General features: G+C 44.0%; 1 protein-coding gene across 12 annotated transcripts in view; it reads right to left on the reverse strand.

The window, feature by feature from the left end:
• PALM2AKAP2 (PALM2 and AKAP2 fusion) overlaps positions 1 to 17,625 on the reverse strand; it is a 607,743-nt gene that overhangs the window by 547,895 nt on the left and 42,223 nt on the right. The window contains exon 1 of one of the 12 annotated variants that reach the window (XM_027105245.1): positions 10,101 to 10,150. The exons of 10 other annotated variants lie outside the window; for them this stretch is intronic. The gene's annotated coding sequence lies outside the window, so the exon portion shown is untranslated. Of the gene's footprint in view, positions 1 to 10,100; positions 10,151 to 17,625 lie in introns of those variants that run through there. One more of the 12 variants, XM_027105246.1, reaches the window with a different exon arrangement.

Below are 17,625 nucleotides of genomic sequence, written 5' to 3' on the forward strand. Positions count from 1 at the left end.
TGGTTCTCCCTGTTTCCTTAAACGGTATTTGGTTGCAGTTCCCTTCTACATGCTCTTTGTTCTACTCTTTCCAGTTGGAATACCATATCCTTAAAAGAGAGAGGATGGAGGAACAGATCGGAATCATTCTGCCTTCTTTGTCCACAGCCTCAGGGCCAAGCTGTGACCCTATCACTCTCCTCCTTTTATGCACCCTGGGGTCTCCTCCTCCCAAGCTTCCTGTCCCCACTCTCCTCCCAAGTGTGGTCCAGTATTATTTGCCCATTGTCCGGGGCTTCCTCTCTGATCCCATGTCACTGATAACTGCCATTGATTTAGCTTCTGTTCTCACACCTGCCTCTCTGCTACTTGTTCTCATCAACTTAATGTGATTATCAAGTTCTTCCTCCTTTTTTGAACCAATGATCTCTCTTACTGGGTCCACTTTCCTTTCCCTACATCACCAAAGTATAAATCCTTTCTGAGTCAGTTTCCTGTTCCCGCCATTCAGCCCATCAGGACTGTGCCCTGCTCCTGGAAGCCTCCTTCCTCCTGAGGCTATAAAAGCTTCCCCTGAGGCAAAGCCGCCACTACACCTGGTACAAAGCGTGAGCTGAGAAACCCACGAGTCCTCTCTTTTCACTCTAAAATTCTCATTGATTTTTCTCCACAGAGACAATAAAGCCTTTCTACCATAAGGTCATCAATGCCTTCCCTTTTATTTTTTAAAGTCACCTTCAATTTGTCGCTTCCTTGGAGAAATGTTTTCCTTCAAGCATTCTCTTTCTAGTTTTGCTTTTCACATTTCCCATGTGTCCCCCTCTGTCAGGAAAGCCATTGTTTATTAACTTAATTTGCGGCTGCTGGTCAATGTCACAGCACCTCCTCAAGTCATCAGAGCTGTCAAATTATTGAGGATGGAAGACCCCAACTGTAAGATTTTTGTCCTAGTAAACTGTCACCCATTCATTCATTTACTCGTGCATACACCTGCTCCACAGATATGGATTGAGGATCTACTATACGGCAAGCACTGAGATGAATAAATTCACAATCACCATCATTAGAAACCTGAAGTCATATATCAAATATAACTGGAGCCCGTGTGACTCCATTTGTCTGTGGAATTATAATAAAATAAACCACAGATGAACAAGAGTAATTTAAAACAATTCAAATCATTACCAGGGGCAGATAGAAGACCACATTCTTAGTCCCCAGCCAAACATCTTCACATACCCTTTGTACCTCTCTCTCACTCTCACCCTGTCAGAACTCTCCGGGGCACTTCGGTCACCACGACAAACTCACCTGTCATGGAATGACCTACCCACCTCAGCCACAAATACGTAAAAATCCAGGGTAAAACACCACACAAGTCCCCCACCCACCCAAATAAGGAACTTTATTACATACCTAGATTAACTGGAAAGCAAGAAAGAAAATCCACAGACATGATAAAGGGGAGATATGCACAGCTCAACTCAGGGGCAAAAACTAAAGCCAAGTGGTTCACGGAAGGATAAGAGCTGGACCTGGACTCAAGTGGTTGAGAGACTCAGGGACAAACAGCAAAGCCTCACGTTCTTGCAAAAAGAGAAGATAGACTGGAGCCCCACACGCCACGCAGGAGCTGTGAAGGGCTGCCTGGGGCATCAGATGGAGGCTGGAAACGCCACATACTGACCTGGCGAGAGGGAAGGAGACGTCTGCACCATGATGCTGGTCTGTTTCAAATCCCGTTCATCTTCTTCCTGCCCCTACCCCTGGACCCAGACCTATTCACACATACACATACCTGAAGTGTCAAAGTGCACCCTCAGGGCTCCGGCCACATCCAGCTTCCCTTTCTGGAAGACCCCATACTCCACCCACCAGGACAAGGTTGGTGTTTTTAAAAAATATAAGAACAGCTGTAGTTTCTGTCTTCTGATGGGACCTTGACCACTATGCATTAGCAACGCCATTCAAATGACTGTTCCGTTAACAATTTTTCAACTTTACAATGGTGTGAAACAACCTTTTCTCCTTTCAGTAGAAAATGGACTCTGGATTTTGATCTTCTCTTGGGCTAGTGATATATGGTACAATCCTCCCTCGTGATGTTGGGCAGCGGCAGCGAGCCTCAGCTCCCAGTCAGCCACGTGATCACAAGAGTAAACATCTGATACACTTTACAACCATTCTATAGCCATACAACCGTTCTGTTTTTCACTTTTGGCGTAGTATTCAGGAAATTACATGAGATATTCAAAACTTTATTATAAAAGAGGCTTTGTGTTAGGTGATTCTGCCCAACTGTGGGCTAATGCAAGTGTTCTGAGCATGTTTAAGGCAGGCTAGCCTCAGCTATGATGGTCCAATGTTGTGTTAGTTTCAGGTGTACAGCAAAGTGATTCAATTATACATATACATATATCCATTCTTTTTCAGATTCTTTTCCCATGTAGGTTATTACAGAATATTGAGTAGAGTTCCCCGTGCTGTACAGTAGGTCAGGAATGATTTTTTGTTTGTTTCTTTGCTTGTGTATTTTATTACAGTGATTAGGTTTCATTAGTTAACTTTGCTAAAGGAATGATTTTTAACACAGGAGAAAATCTCATTCAGAGTAGCTCTCCAGCTCCCCCCAAAACACATCAGTTCCTGTTGGATGGCTTCTTGAATTGTGATTTTGGCTTTGCCAGTCTAACCTACTGCTTCTGCTCAATTCACTTAGAGATAGGTCTATCTGTTCTGGAAGCTTCTTAGATAGCAGGAGAAATGCCATGGAAGTTTCTGCTCTGAGAACACAATTGACGAGACATATTTGGCCTTGCGAATTTCTGGATAAACATTTACAAGCAGCCACAAGGCAACAGGCACCATTAAGTCTGCAGTGTCAGAAGGGCTCAAAGAATAGCTTGTGCTTTGTACCAGGAAAAGCAAACACCTTGTATATGACCTCTTTTGTCACGAGAAGAGCAGCCACGTGATGGAGACAGGTCCACAATGGAGCCAGGGCTCTCTGTCATTTCAGTTCATCTTATCCCTGCGGTCACAGGACTCCACAGACAAGGCTCCAGACCCCAACAAGAAGACGTCACTAGCCTGTCCCCTGTGTGCTGGCATTGGCCTTGGGGTGGGCTTGGGGCTGAGCCAGCCCAGCACGTATTTGCTTTGTAGTGGAAACCTGAACTGAAAATGAGACCACAGGCAAAGCATGGCACATATTGGGGAGGAATCCTCCTCTTGAATCGTGCCCAGAATTGACGACACCAGGCAGTGCAGTGACAACGCAAGGTATATCTGGAGAGTTGGCAGCTCTGGCAGCCTTAGGAGGCTGACTGCTTGCTGTGGATGTCACTGTGGACACTCACAGACACGGCAGAGGTGACAAACCACTTTATGAAGTCGCAAGGGACCAGGAGACTCCTCTGAAGGCAAGAGAGAAATCCATGGGCAGAACATCAGAAGCGACAAAAGGACTCAATGAAAGAACTCACACAAGACACACCCCGGGGCACCCTGAGGAGTCTTCATTAACTTCCAGCTAAAGACCAAGGTGTCAGATTCACAGGACACAGGATGGGACTGTGTGGGTTTTTTCCTATGGGGAGGGTGTAGATGAAGTGGAAAACTCTAAACCTAAAAAGAAGACTATGGGAGGAAAACAAGAGAGGGAGGGTGGGAAATGAGGTCTGATCATCGTAGGGAAGATGTGCCAAGTTCACTGTGATAAGCAAGGAAGATGCAGAGTAGAATCATCATTCTCTATTCCTGTTTCACCTCTGTCGCCCTCCTCATCAACCAGCTTGGGGCATCGACTTGAACCTTTGCAGGAAAACACCTGATCAGATCTCCATCAGAGGAAAATGCTTAATCAATCTGGGGAATGCAGGCAAGGCAAGGGCTTCTGATAGGCACCAAGTGGATCACTAAGCAGAGAGGAGAATTGACCAGCAGACAACTTCAGCCCAAGAGAACCATGAGGTTGATTCCCCAGGTTCACTACCCACTTGCCCCGTCACCAACTGCCCCCAGCAACCTAGAGAACTGCCGGAGACCCCCTTGCAAGGCACGTGGGTCACTCCCCCTTCAAGCCCTGGGTGTGTTCTCTTTGGTAGTCAAATTCTTGCTGAAAAATTGGATAAACCAAGGTTTCGCTAAAATAATATTCAAAATCAATCAGTGTTTATTCCAGTATATGCTGCGGGAAAAGCCAAGATCTCATCACAGTCCAAACCACCCCTGCCTGCCAGGAGAGCGTGCAGAGGCGCAGGAAAGCCAGCCCTGCTTGGAAACCTTAGTAATTACGATGGGAACCTGTCGGATGCCAGGAGGCTGGGAAGACAGCTTAATTAAGTGCAACCAATGACGGTTCTGATTGGGAAACTGAGGATGCAGGAACTGGGTGCCATTCAGGCAACGGTCTGTCCCTTTTGTTCAGACACTGGGAGGGTCTCTGCTTTTGCCTACAACAAACAGGAGAACTGTAATTACACAATGTCAAATTGCAGCTGGCCGTGCTATTTTGGATTTTACATTGTCCTGGAGAAGATTTACAACCAAAAAGATGGGATGCCTCCCCACTTGAATGGTGGCTGTATTTACGGTACCTGAAGCCTTGTAACACTCTGCAGTCCTAATTCCACTTCTCATGGTGAAGAGAGGGTTAGCGAGCCCAAATCTAGTGGTTTACACCGCATGCAGCTGTGGAAGCCTGGTGTATTTGTTTCCTAGGGCTGCCATAACAAAGTTCCACAAACTGAGTGGCTTACACAACGGAAACTTATTGCCTCATATTTCTGGAGGCTAGAAGTCCAAGATCAAGGTGGTGCAGGGCTGGTTCACTCTGAGGGCTGTGAGGGAGGACATGTTCTGCTCCTCTCACCCTCCTGGTGGTTTGCTGGAAATACCTGACATTCCTCAGCTTATAAGTGCATCATCCCGATCTCTGTCTTCTTTTTCACATGGTGTCCCCCCGTGTGTGTGTCCATCCCTGTGTCCAAATTCCCCCTTTTTTATAAAAACACAGTCATACTGGATTAAGGCCCACCCTAATGACATCATCCCAACTTGACCATCTGCAAAAACGCTATTTCCAAATAAGGTCATATTCACAGGTACTGGGTATTAGCACTTAAACATCTTTGGCTGGGATCAGGGAGGGGTACGGGGTGGGGGAAGGAATTCAACCCATAACATCTTGGTTCCAATGAAATGTTATGTGGATGTCCCCCCACCCCGTGTGTCTGGGGGGTGAGGGGGGGCGACAAAAGTAGACCAAAGCAGAGCTTCTCTGATTGGCATGAGGGTGCTGGGTCCCTTCGGTCCTCTCAGTGTAGCTCCCTTCCTGTGGGCTCTAAGAGGGCTCTGCAGAGTACAGCTTAACGTTCCCTGGTTTTAGGGCAACTCAGTTGAGAGAAAGGGGACCTGGATTTATTTTTCCTTTTTTTTTTTAAATGAGCACGTGTCAAAGATTTATTTAACTCTTTGATAAGAGAACCAGTAAGGTGTTACAACCAGATCAAAGGAGCATTCAAGAGCATACATTAACAAGGCAATCTGGAATGCTGAAAGGAATTTATAAATAAATGCAAAACTAGTCCATATCCACCCTGAGATAACCAACTGCGTCTCCACTGGACAAAATTCATTTGCATTTCTATGGGCAAGAGTCATTTGCATTACTATCAGTTTTCCACCCATGACAGAGTTACAAAATAGCTCAAAGGCAAAGAAAGGTGCAGATAACCGGGAAGGGTGCATCAGACAACACACCCAGTAGTCTTTTAGGCCCATTTCAAAGTCTTTCACAATTTTTCCTGGTAGAATATATGCCTCCCAGGTATTAGGACCACCTGCCCATATATTACCAATCACCTAAGGCATTTACATCCCAGAGGCGGGGGGAGGGGGACGAGGGTCTGCTGGTTGGGGAGGAGGTGCCCTCCTTCAGGCCTCGGAACTATTAGGGTGGCCCCTCCTCTCCACCTCACCCACTGCTGCCCCCAAGGCCTCGACATGGGGAGGGGGAAGGGTAAGCTGGGATGAAGTGAGAGAGTGGCACTGACATACGTACACTACCAAATGTAAAACAGACAGCTAGTGGGAAGCAGCGGCATAGCACAGGGAGATAGCTAGGTGCTTTGTGACCACCTAGAGGGGTGGGATAGGGAGTGGGGGAGGGAGATGCAAGAGGGAGGGGATATGGGGATATATGTATACATATAGCTGATTCACTTTGTTATACAGCAGAAACTAACACACCATTGTAAAGCAATTATACTCCAATAAAGACGTTAAAAAAAAAAAAAAAAACCAGCAGGGAAATGGGACTTCAGTGTTTACAGGACTTCCTTAGCTCTTCCTGGGAGCCCAGGCTTTCTGGAATCCAGCACCAAGCTTTCTCCTCCTATCCTTTGCCCCTGTTGCCAAGTTCTTCCCCTCCTCTGCCCCCGGCCCCACCAACTTTTCTCTCCCCCTCCAGCACACGCTTCAGGGGTCAACCCAGCCCTGGCCAGGCATCCCACTAGGGCCACTTCCCTGCACTGGAAGTCCCCCAGTCTCAAGATCAACCTTGTCTGTCCTCTGTCGCGCCTTTCAGCCACTTTGAGCTTTCAAGCTGAAAGTCTGAAACCAGAGACCTAAATTTTTCTAATTCATTTAGTGGCTATGTGACCTCAGTGACAGCTTTTTCCTAAACTTCAATTTCTGTCATCTTAAACCTCAGCATTATTGTGCATGTAAACGAGTATAGCAAGCGCTGTGGTCTTCCATCCAGATTCCCTGTGGGATCCAGGACTGGGACACTCATTCCCCCAGCTCATGACACAGCCCCTCCCTGGAAACTGCCCTCTGCCAAAGGGAGCTGCCTCACCTGAGGTCATGACCCCTCCCTGGGGGCAGCCAGCATGCCACGACTGGTCCAGGCAGGGAGTACAAACTCAACCCTCTTGCCTCAATTTGGAACATCTCTGAAGGGCCACCTCAGTTTCACTACTCCCCGTGGGATCAACTGGTGTCTCTGCTGCAACTAAATCACAGTTCAAGTCCTTCTGCCCAGTCCTGCCTCTTTCACTCCCTTACCCGTGTGCTCGCGTTATCCAATAAATTTCTTGCACCAAAGCCTTAAAGTCTCGGAGTCTGTTGGCAACACAATACGAGGTAATGCTCAGCATCTAGTAGGGGCTCAAATATGCCACCAGCAAGTTATATGACCTCAAAAAAAAAAAAGTTATACAACCTCCATCAAGTCACTTCTCTCTGGCCTCAGTCAGAAAACTAAGACAACCCTCAAATGGGCGCATGAGCCCAAATAACTGCTCTGTTTGAGCACCAACATTCTAACAGTTAGTTCCTGAATTCACAAACAGTAGCAGGATGGGTGTGTGCTTGGGAGACAGACATGAACCCCACCACTGCATGGGCTTCATCAACAGGCAATTCCCTGGGGATGCAGTTATGAGGAAGAAGGTCAGCCGGCCTTGGTACATTGGCTGAGAAGTGCAGCGGTGGGGGGTGGCTTGTTTTCCGCCTGCTCCAGTGGAAATTCCACATGATGGGGGCGGGGAGGTATCGCCCTGAGCAAGGGAAGCCAGCCTGAGATTGTTTTCCCTCCACATCCTGCCAGCCTCCCGAAACTGATATCCCTGGGAAAGCTGACATCTTACAGAGTTACATTCCCCCGTAGGTCGGCATCATCGTGGCCAGGCCCTCTGCAGCCCAGATAAGGGCTGGGATCTTGTCAGTCAGCCACATGGCAGCAGCCACACTGGGGGTGAAGTTTCAGTCACTTTGGGGGTCACTGCTTCTTGCTCAGCAATGCTTAGAAGCAGAAGTACATGGTGGAGCCCTCGATCCCTTGACTAGGGAACAGGATGGTCCTGAAACTCACGTTTCTCATTCTTGCTTGAGATCAAGTGGGATCTTGGGAACCACACAGCCCCAAACACTGGTGGAACTGTACGCTACCCTCTCACACACACATACATACTTCTACCTGACTGAGATTCTTGCCACTTCACTCCCAAAGAAATAAACATACATAATTCAAGCTTACACAGATCTACTTGCTAGTTGTGAGACTGTGGACAAACAAAATGTTCCAAGGCTCAGTTTTTTCACGTCTAAAATGGGGATGAGTATTCGTGTGAGGAACACAAGCTGCTGTATGTAAACCCCAAAAATCTCACTGGCTTTACACAATAAAAGTTTATTTTTGCTCTCTTGAAGTCCAAACCGGGTGTTACCGAGCAGTGGTTGACCTCCAAGATGTGATTCAAAAGCCAGACGCCTTCCAGTTTATATCCCAACATCACCGTGCTTGTCTTCACAAGATAGAGGAGAAAAGAACACGGAGGGTCAGAGACGTGCGGGTGGTATGCAGGCCAGGCCGGGAAGTAACACACGAGACCTTCACTAGCAAGTCTTTGACCAAAGACTCAGTCCTACCACCAGGCTTAACTGCCAAGGAGTTTGGGAAATCGAGCTTAGCTGTGTGCCCAACGGCAGGAAGCCAGCCAATCCCTGGCCACAGGATGATAACCTCAGAGCAATGTTGTAGAAAGAAAGAAAACGATTCTCACTCAGGTGCACAGTAAGTGTTCAACAGACATCAATTGTGGCAGATATTAACACCACAAGGGCGACAAAATAGGTCCCTGAGAAGTGGCTGGAGATGCTGCTTCAGACATGGGTCCTGCCCAGAAGGTTGACTTTGTCGTGCTTGGGCCCAAATGACAATCACGATAAGCTCACGGGGATGAACTCAAGCTCCTGCTTCTGCTGACTCCCCTCGTTGGGGGGAGAGGCGGTGGGCTTCAGTTCTGAGTTAGGAGGAGGCAGGGGATCATGGATGCTTCGATTATACCTGCCATGCTGCGACCAGTTTCTCCCTAAAACACCAGAAGGCTAACTAACATGACTTGGGACCACAAGAATTCATTACCCTTCTCAGGACTCCCAGCTAGGCAATATGAAGGATGTATGTTCTCCCGCTACTTTGATGCTGGCCCCGCTCCTTGAGAAACAATAACCTTGGTCTTATTCCTCTAGAGATATATTTGCCTGTTTTCTTGCTTATTTCAAAAGATCTCCATATATTACCTCCAAATGCCTCTAACTAAGACATTTGGGACAAAGGATCCACACTCAAATGTCTTTTCTCCGACTTCCAAGTTTCTCTCTTAATAGCAAGACAGAGGAAAGGGACTGTATTAACGGCAACATATGGAAAATAAACAAAAACAACAATTATGTGATACCCTCCAATCCATCACAAACACACACACCCACACGGGCAACATCAACAACTCTTGGCTTCATTTGTCATTTTGACTTGGGGGCATGGGGAAAAAAGAGGGAAATGGGAAAGGAGAAAGCTGGGGGAAAAGGAAGATAAAGTATAACATAATTGGGAGAGAAAGATAAGTACAAGTTCTTTGGGGCTATAAGCTATATATGTTGTGAATTGCTGTCCCACCACCTAAATAACTTTAGTTCTAGTAATCTAGGTTTATTTTAAGATAAACACCTTACAGCAAATAGTTTTTTTAGAGTTGAAAATGCAGAAAAACGAATAAAATGATCTTGTAACAAAATGCATTGGTCTTTTGCAAAATATTGGTTCACTGGCTTATGCAGATCTTCCAAAGCTTGGCTTGTTTTATTACACAATATCATACAATCCTGTTTGTTCCATAATTCGAAAAGATACATGCACCCCAATGTTCACTGCAGCACTATTTACAATAGCCAAGACATGGAAGCAACCTAAGTGTCTATTGACAGATGAATGGATACAGAAGATATGGTACATATACAAAGGAATATTACTCAACCATAAAAAAATGAAATAATGCCATTTGCAGCAACATGAATGGACCTGGAGATTATCATACTACGTGAAATAAGTCAGAAAGAGAAAGACAAATATCGTATATCATTTATATGTAGAATGTAAAAAAAAAAAGATATAAATGAACTTATTTGCAAATCAAAAACAGATTTACAGACAGAGAAAACAAACTTATGGTTACCAAAGGGGAATGGTGGGGTGGGAGGAGGGATAAATTAGGAGGTTGGTATTAACATATACACACTACTATACATAAAATAGATAACCAACAAGGACTTACTGTATAGCACAGGGAACTCTACTCAATATTCTGCAATAACCTATATGGGAAAACAATCTGAAAAAGAATAGATATATGTATATGCATAACTGAATCACTTTGCTGTACAACTGAAACTAACACAACATTGAAAATCAACTATTCCCCAATATAAAATTAAAATTTTTAAAAAATCCTGTTTGCTGACTACCAGTCTCATCAGAAAACTTTTTAAGTGTCGAGAAGCTGTCAAGTTCATGGTGGCAGAAACAAGTTTTCCAAAATTCTAATTTTTGCTTGAAAACTTGTACTTTTGTCATGGGAAACAAATAACTGTCACTTGTTTTCCTTGAAGTAACAGGTTCGTTTTGTTCATTTTCAGGAAAATATCTGCCAAATACCCTAGTCTGAATAGGCACAGTTTGTCAGTCATTCTTGCAAACAAAAATGGTGTTCCGTGAAAAATAATGGATTAATTGCACTCTCAACTCAAACACACTAGTGCTTTAACTCAAGACAACCATCATATCGCGAATGCAGCAAAGATACTTTATATACTTCAGCACTTAGAATATTTTTTAAATGAACACAGAGGCCAAGATCTAATAAAATTAATAATTTTTTTACCACTTCCTCGGGTCAATCTTAAGTGAAACTGGTAGGTTTATTTTTTCACTTCAAAAGAGTGGCAGCCCGGGATACAATGATGACTCTCTGATTCCTGCTAAGGACCCCGTAGTTGTACACACCATTGGTTTTGCACCATCAGTGCAAATGTCAACACCATGAAATAGGCAAATGACATCTTCATGCTATTATGAAAATAGTTTGACTCCGAAGAACTCCTGAAGGGGTCATGGGGATTTTTATGGCTCCTCGGACCACACTTTTGAACAGCTGTTATAGATCAAGCTGAAGCCCTCCTCATCATCCACTCATCCCCATTCCTTCAACACCCACCACCTCCCTGGCACCAAAGTAACCGCAACTACAAGATTGGTATAATATCCTTAATATGTAATTTTACATATGACTATATCCACTGAAAATCTACAGAGTGTTTATTATTTTGTTTTTGTTTTTTTTCTGCAGTACGCGGGCCTCTCACCCCTGCGGCCCCTCCCATCGCGGAGCACAGGCTCCGGACGCGCAGGCTCAGCGGCCATGGCCCACGGGCCCAGCCGCTCTGCGGCACGCGGGATCCTGCCGGACCGGGGCACGAACCCGCATCCCCTGCATCGGCAGGCGGACTCCCAACCACTGCACCACCAGGGAAGCCCGAGTGTTTATTATTTTTACATGTAGATAAATATTATTTTTACATGTAGATAAATATCACGCTGTGCATATCATTTTGCAATGTTTTATTTTCACAAAATCATGTATTTTTGAGCTTCATCCAGATTCAAACAGGTCTCGCCCACTCTTTTAACTGCCAACTATGCCATTAAATGTATTACCCATTTTATTTATCCATTGCTTTATGCAAATTTTTTCGGGGTGGGGGCGGAGTCAAGATGGTGGTGTGGGAAGACACGGAGTTCATGTCTCCCCATAACTAGGCCATCTGCTGGATGCTGGTAGGGGACCTCTATGCCCAAGGAGATGGGAGGAACGCCCAAGCAAACTTGTAGGACTTGGGGGGACAGAGTGGGGAGGAGAAGTGGAGGCCAGACAGTACCGGCTCCCCTGATGGGTGGCCGAAAGGGCGGAGGGGTTCCCACGCCTGGTGGGACCCTTGGGGGCTCAGATCAGGGGGGAGTGCGCCCAGCATTTCCCCCGCCCAATTGGCCGGGGAAGTCTACCCAGCTCTCGGCTGGGTCCTACGCCCTCAGAGGCCCCCCCCCCAGGTCGCGTTGGTCCTGTGGCATAGGTCGGAGGCTGGGAGAGAACAGGAGAGGCAGGCGGGAGGCGTGGAGGGGGTTTGCCCTGCCCACTCGGCCTGGGAAGCCTACTGGGCTCCCAGGCCGGGTCCCCCGCCCTCCAAACCCCCCACCCCCACCCCGGGGACCACACTGGTCCTGCAGGCATAGGAGGGAGGCCAGGGGAGAACAGGAGAGGCAGGCAGGAGGGGACCTCCAGGACCGGAGGAGTAGGAGAGGGGCGGAGGGCATTGGCCCTGATCACTCCCGCCCAAGAAGCCTGCTGGGCTCCCAGGTGGGTTACCCCTCCCTTTGAGAGCAGAGGTGGGAGGCATGCCTGGGCCCCTTCTGTTCCATTTAGCCTAAGCCCCACACCCCACACCCCCCAGGGCCTTTTCCAGCCCTGAGGGTCCTAAGCATAGGCCCCGCCCACCACCCAAACCCCACCCCTGCTTAGGCCCCACCCTCCACAGCCAAGGCTTTTTCTACCTTTTTCTTTTTTTTCTCCTCCTCTTTTTTACTGTTGTGGTTCTGTTTTACCTTCCAGTTGTTGTTGCATCTATGTTTTTTGTTTTATATTCTTTCTAACATATGTTAGTTTCCTAGTCTAATTTTATTTTTTATTTTGTTATTGTCCTTTTTTTTTTTTTTGCCCCCCCTGCTTGGCCTGCTGAATCTTGGTCCATGAGCCGGGGGTCAGGCCGAAGCTCCTGCGGTCAGCTCCGAGTCCGAACCACTGGACTGACAGAAAACCTCAGACCCCAAGGGATATTCATCAGAGTGAGATCTCCTGGAGGTCCTCATCTACAAACTCCAGCACTGGAAGCCTCAGGCCAAACAACCAGTAAGAAAAGAACACAATCCCACTCATCAAAAAAAAAAAAAAAAGGGATGGCAAAAACACATGTCACAGGTGAAAAAGCAAGGTAAAAACCTAAAACACCAAATAAACGAAGAGGAAATAGGCAATCTACCTGAAAAAGAATACATAGTAATGACAGTAGAGATGATCCAGAACCTCAGAAATAGAACGGAAGCACAGATTGAGAAGATACAAGAAATGTTTAACAAACATCTACAAGAACTAAAGAACAAACAAACAGAGATGAACAACACAATAACAGAAATGAAAAATACTCTAGAAGGAAGCAATAACAGAATAACGGAGGCAGAAGAACGAATTAGTGAGCTGGAAAAAAAATGGTGGAAATAACTGCCAAGGAGCAGAATAAAGGAAAAAGAATGAAAAGAATTGTAGACAATCCCAGAGACCTCTGGGACAACACTAAACGCACCAACATTTGAATTATAGGGGTCCCAGAAGAAGAAGAGAAAAAGAAAGGGTCTGAGAAAATATTTGAAGAGATTATAGTGGAAAACTTCCTTAACATGGGAAAGGAAAGAGTCACCCAAGTCCAGGAAGCACAGACAGTCCCATACAAGATAAACCCTAGGAGAAACACACCAAGACACATATTAATCAAACTAACAAAAATTAAATTCAAAGGAAAAATATTAAAAGCAGCAAGGGAAAAACAATAATATACAAAGGAATCCCCATAAGGTTATCAGCTGATTTTTCAGCAGAAACTCTGCAGGCCAGAAGGGAGTGGCAGGATATACTTAAAGGGATAAAGACAAAAACGTACAACCAAGATTAGTCTACACAGCAAGGATTTCATTCAGATTTGATGGAGAAATCAAAAGCTTTTCAGACAAGCAAAAGCTAAGAGAATTCAGCACCACCAAACCAGATTTACAACAAATGCTAAAGAAACTTCTCTAGGTGGGAAACACAAGAGAAGAAAAAGACCCACAAAAACAAACCCAAAACAATTAAGAAAATGGTAATAGGAACATATATACTAATAATAACCTTGACTGTAAATGGATTAAATGCCCCAACCAAAAGACACAGACTGGCTGAATGGATACAAAAACAAGACCCATATATATGCTGTTTACAAGAGACCCACTTCAGACCTAGGGACACATACAGACTGAAAGTGAAGGGATGGAAAAAGATATTCCATGCAAATGGAAATCAAAAGAAAGTTGGAGGGCTTCCCTGGTGGCGCAGTGGTTAAGAATCCGCCTGCCACTGCAGGGGACACAGGTTCATGCCCTGGTCCGGGAAGATCCCACATGCCATGGAGCAACTAAGCCCATGCGCCACAACTACTGAGCCCATGTGCTACAACTACTGAAGCCCATGTGCCTAGAGCCCGTGCTCCACAACAAGAGATGCCACTGCAATGAGAAGCCCGCGCACCACAACAAAGAGTAGCCCCTGCTTGCCACAACTAGAGAAAGCCCGCACGCAGCAACAAAGACCCAATGCAGCCAAAAATAATAAAATAAATAAATTTATTTTTTAAAAAAAAAGGAAAGCTGGAGTAGAAATACTCGTATCAGATAAAATACACTTTAAAATAAAGACCGTTATAAGCGATAAGGAAGAACACTACATAATGATCAAGGGATCAATCCAAGAAGAAGATATAACAATTATAAATGTTTATGCACCCAACATAGGAGCACCTCAATATATAAGGCAAATGCAAACAACCATGAAAGGGGAAATCAACAGTAACACAATAACAGTAGGGGACTTAACACCCCACTTGCATCAATGGACGGATCATCCAAACAGAAAATAAATAAGGAAACACAAGCTTTAAATGACACAATTGACCAGATAGATTTAATTGATATTTATAGAACATTCCACCCAAAAGTGGCAGAATACACTTTCTTCTCAAGTGCACGTGGAACATTCTCCAGGATAGATCATATCTTGGTTCACAAATCAAGCCTCGGAAAATTTAAGAAAATTGAAATTGTATCAAGCATCTTTTCTGACCACAACACTATGAGACTGGAAATCAATTACAGGAAAAAACCTGTAAAAAATACAAATACATGGAGCCTAAACAGTGCAATACTAAATAACCAAGAGATCACAGAAGAAATCAAAGAAGAAATCAAAAAATACATAGAAACAAATGACAATAAAAACACGATGACCCAAAACTCACGCGACACAGGAAAAGCAGTTCTAAGAGGGAATTTTATAGCAATTCAATCTCACCTGAAGAAACAAGAAAGATCTCAAGTAAACAATCTAACCCTACACCTAAAGCAACTAGAGAAAGAAGAACAAACAAAACCCAAAGTTAGTAGAAGGAAAGAAATCATAAAGATCACATCAGAAATAAATGAAAAAGAAATGAAGCAAACAATAGCAAATAATAAAACTAAAAGCTAGTTCTTTGCGAAGATAAACAAAATTGATAAACACTTAGCCAGATTCATCAAGAAGAAAAGGGAGAGGATGCAAATCAATAAAATTACAAATGAAAAAAGAGAAATCACAACTGACACTGCAGAAATACAAAGGATTATAAGAGACTACTACAAACGACTATATGCCAATAAAATGGACAACCACGAAAAAATGGATAAATTCTTGGCATGGTGCAATTTCCCAAGACTGAACCAGGAAGAATTAGAAAATATAGGGGCTTCCCTGGTGGCGCAGTGGTTGAGAGTCCACCTGCCAATGCAGGGGACATGGGTTCATGCCCCGGTCCGGGAAGATCCCACATGCCACAGAGCGGCTGGGCCTGTGAGCCATGGCCGCTGAGCCTGCACGTCCAGAGCCTGTGCTCCACAACGGGAGAGGCCACAACAGTGAGAGGCCCGCGTACCACCAAAAAAAAAAAAAAAAAAAAAGAATTAGAAAATATAAACAGACCTATCACAAGTAATGAAATTGAAACTGTAATTTAAATCTTCCAACAAACGAAAGTCCAGGACCAGATGGATGCACAGACGAATTCTATCAAACATTTAGATAAGAGCTAACACCGATCCTTCTCAAACTCTTCCAAAAAATTGCAGAGTGAGGAACACTCCCAAATTCATTCTACGAAGCCACCATCACCCTGATACCAAAACCAGACAAAGATATCACAAAAAAAGAAAATTATAGACCAATATCACTGATGAACATAGATGCAAATATCCTGAACAAAATACTAGCAAACAGAATCCAACAACATATTAAAAGGATCATACACCATGATCAAGTGGTATTTATCTCAGGGATGCAAGGATTCTTCAATATATGCAAATCAATCAATGTGATACACCATGTTAACAAATTAAGAAAAAAAAACATATAATCATCTCAATGGGTGCAGAAAAAGCTTTTGACAAAATTCAACACCCACTTATGATAAAAACTCTCCAGAAAATGGGCATAGAGGGAACCTACCTCAACATAATAAAGGCCATATATGACAAACCCACAGCAAGCATCATACTCAATGGTGAAAAACTGAAAGCATTTCCACTAAGATCAGGAACAAGACAAGGACATGCACTCTCACCACTCTTATTCAGCATAGTTTTGGAAGTCCTAGCCACGGCAATCAGAGAAGAAAAAGAAATAAAAGGAATACAAATTGGAAAAGAAGAAGTAAAGCTGTCACTGTTTGCAGACGACATGATACTATACATAGAAAATCCTAAAAATGCCACCAGAAAACTACTAGAATTAATCAATGAATTTGGTAAGGTTGCAGGATACAAAATTAATGCACAGAAATTTCTGGCACTCCTATAAACTAACAATGAAAAATTGGAAAGAGAAATTAAGGAATCAATCCCATTTACCACTGCAACAAGAAAAATAAAATACCTAGGAATAAACCTGCCTAAGGAGGTGAAAGACTTGTCCTCAGAAAACTATAAAACACGGATGAAAGAAATCAAAGATGACACAAACAGATGGAGAAATATACCATGTTCTTGGATTGGAAGAATCAACATTGTGAAAATGCCTATACTACCCAAAGCAACCTACAGATTCAATGCAATCCCTGTCCAACTACCAATGGCATTCTTCACAGAATTAGAACAAAAAATTTTACAGTTCGTATGGAAACTCAAAAGACCCCAAATAGCCAAAGCAATCTTGGGAAAGAAAAACGGAGCTGGAGGAATCAGGTTCCCCAACTTCAAACTACACCACAAAGCTACAGTAATCAAGACAATATGGTACTGGCACAACAGAAATATAGATCAATGGTACAGGATAGAAAGCCCAGAGATAAACCCACGCACACATGGTCACCTAATTTGACAAAGAAGGCAAGAACATACAATGTAGAAAAGACAGCCTCTTCAGTAAGTCGTGCTGAGAAAACTGGACAGCTACACGCAAAAGAATGAAATTAGAACCCTCCCTAACACCACACACAAAAATAAACTCCAAATGGATTAAAGACCTAAATGTAAGACCAGAACTATAAAAACTCTTAGAGGAAAACATAGGAAAAACACTCTTTGACATAAACCACAGCAAGATCTTTTTTGACCTACCTCCTACTAGAGTAATGAAAATAAAAACAAAAATAAACAAATGGGAGCTAATTAAACTTAAAAGCTTTTGCACAGCAAAGGAAACCATAAACAAGACAAAAAGACAACCCTCAGAATGGGAGAAAATATTTGCAAATGAAACGACGGACAAAGGATTAATCTCCAAAATATACAAACAGCTCATGGAGCTCAATATCCAAAAAAAAAAATCCAATTAAAAAATGGGTGGAAAAAAAAAAAAAAAAAAAAGGGTGGAAGACCTAAATAGATATTTCACTAAAGAAGACATACAGATG

Source organism: Aethalodelphis obliquidens, unplaced genomic scaffold (genome assembly GCF_003676395.1).
Source record: "Aethalodelphis obliquidens isolate GAN/ISIS:26980383/991018 unplaced genomic scaffold, ASM367639v1 scaffold7, whole genome shotgun sequence".
NCBI classification, from domain to species: domain Eukaryota; kingdom Metazoa; phylum Chordata; class Mammalia; order Artiodactyla; family Delphinidae; genus Aethalodelphis; species Aethalodelphis obliquidens.